Below are 2,737 nucleotides of genomic sequence, written 5' to 3'. Positions count from 1 at the left end.
GCTCCGTGTGATGGTGGTGACTTTGATTACCTTCAGGTGCTTCCCCGGGCCATTTGGTGGAGGGGGATGGAGTAGGGTCTGTGCCAGTGGGGACGTCCTGTAGGAGATTGTGTCTTAGCAGAAGAACTGGAGTAGGAACATCCTTCCCTGTTGGCCCCCCTGGGGGGGTGAAGGCGGAGGTGGTAGGTTTACATCTTCACTGGGGGAGGAACTATCAGGAAGTGCACACACATACAAATACACACACCTGCCGCCCATCATCAAATGTTTTTTTTCAATAAGAGTTCTGGGTAGAGTGCTCTGCTGGGTTCTCCGTAGTTACCAAGAAGTGGGAGATGCAACCAGCCCTCAAGAAATGAGCCGCCACCCTGTTGGAGATGTGCTGCAGCAAATTGATGGAGGGTTATGAAGGGAAGATTGGGGTTTTAAATCAGTGTTCCTCAGTGACATTGGTGTAGAAATTATTTGTCATGTGTACAGACTAGTTGGTTACAGTAGCTTCTCTGGCCCCACCCTGTGTGTGCTGGTAATACTCCCCATCTCCCTTGTGATGGAGACCATCAGTAATACTCCCACGCCTTTTGAAACACCTCCCCAAATTGCCCTGGTCGAGGGCCTTCAATTTTAAGTAGAGAGCTTGTTTAAGAAGTTGCCTGATGGTTTTCCAAATCCATCCCTTTATTAATTTAAGTCACTGGAGCAATATTTGAGGGTCATAGCTTGTTTTTTCCAAAATTCCCTTTAAAAATTGTCAAATAGGGCAGCCCTGGTGGCTCAGAGGTTTGGCGCCGCCTTCGGCCCAGGGTGTGATCCTGGAGTCCCGGGATCAGGTCCTGTGTTGGGCTCCCTGCATGGGGTCTGCTTCTCCCTCTGCCTGTGTCTCTACCTCTCTCTCTCTGTGTCTCTCATTAATAAATAAATAAAATCTTAAAATTAATTAATTTAAAAAATAAAAATTGTCAACAAAAGATTTTATAATGAACACCATTTATCACATATTTATCCATTCCTCTATGTATCCATCCTTTTGTATTTCAGAATAAATGTCAGACATCAGTACAGTTCCCCCTAAATACATATTAGAATTTAGTATTTGTTTATACTTTTGTGCCCTACAGCACTGTCAAGATATAGACTATGGCTACCATCTCAGAAAATACGTTTATGCCCTTTCTCAGTCCTCACTTTACCCCCAGAGGCAACAGTTATTTTCCTACTATAGTATTGCCTATTACTTCTGAATTAAATTTAAATGAGATTCAGCACTCAGTGTGGTACCTTCACTCAGAAACACAGGGATGCTGTTAGTTCTCATGGAACTTAAAGTTAGGCAGGACCTGTGACTGTGTTACAAGGTGAAAGAGACTTTGCAGATGTGATGATGTTACGGATCCTGAAGTGGAGAAATTATCATGGATTATGTGGGTGGGTACAGTATAATCACGAGAGTCCTCAGGAATCAGAGAAAAGACATCTGAAGATCCCTTGCCTGCTGGCTTTGAGATCAGAAGAAGGGACTAGAAGCCAAGAACTGTGGTGGCCTTTAGAAGCTGGAAAACACAAGGTATCCTATCTTCCCTGGGGTCTCTAGAACGGAACCAGCCTAGCTAACACTTTGGTTTTAGTCTGATGAGACTTCACTTTGGACTTCTGACCTCCAGAACTAAGATGATAAATGTGCCTATGTTGTGGTAGTTTGTTACAATAACAAGAGGAAAATAATATGGGGACTTTGTTTCTCTTAGTTTAATTTTTTTAAAAAAAGGTTTTTTTGAGAGGCGTCTGGGTGGCTCAGATGGCTAAGCGTCTGACGCTTGATTTTAGCTAGGTCATGATCTCAGCGTCCTGAGATCAAGCCCTACATTGGGCTCTGTGCTCACCATGGAGCCTGCTTAAGATTCTCCCTCTCCTTTTCCCCCTGCTCCTTCTCCAGCTTGTTCTCTCTCTCTGTACACTCAAATAACTCTCTTTAAAAAAAGATTTTTGAGATGCCTGGGTGGCTCAACAGTTGAATGTCTGCCTTTGGCTGGGGTCGTGATCCTGGAGACCCGGGATCAAGTGCCACATTGGGCTCCCTGTGTGGAGCCTGCTTCTCCCTCTGCCTGTGTCTTTAAAAAAAAAAAAAAAAATTAAGTAATCTCTACCCCCATCATAGGGATCAAACTCAGAACATGAGATCAAGAGTCACCTGCTCTACCTACTGAGCCAGCCAGGTGCCTTTAGTTTTAATATGTAATAGAACAGAAAATAAAAAGTAAGGATTAAAAAAAAAATCTCTAGGATCCTACCACCCTAAAAAAAAAATCAGGCTTTAATTTTTTTCTCCTTCTCTTTTAATTCTTGCCTTAGGTACTTAAAATTTTTAGTTCTAATCACAGTCTCATACAAATTTTGCATTCTGCTTTTTTTCCCCACCTAATGTTTTATTAAGAGGATTTATCCATGTTGCTATATGATTTTTTAAAAAGATTTATTTGTCTTAGAACATGAGTGGGAGGTGTAGAGGGAGATGGAGAGAAAATCTCCAGCAGACTCCTCACTGAGCACAGAGCCTGACATGGGGCTCGATCCCACACCCTGAGATCATGACCTGAGCCAAAATGAAGAGTCCCTATGCTTAACCAACTGCATTACCCAGGCGCCCCACTGTATGGTCTTTGTATCTATTTTGAAGAGGGATGTAAGATCAAAGTACTAAATTTATTTAACCACCTTGCTAAAAGATAATTTTTTTTTT

The sequence above is a fragment of the Vulpes lagopus genome, chromosome 18 (genome assembly GCF_018345385.1).
Source record: "Vulpes lagopus strain Blue_001 chromosome 18, ASM1834538v1, whole genome shotgun sequence".
Lineage (NCBI taxonomy): Eukaryota > Metazoa > Chordata > Mammalia > Carnivora > Canidae > Vulpes > Vulpes lagopus.
The sequence above is the reverse complement of the archived record's forward strand: the minus strand, read 5'-3'. Positions refer to the sequence as shown.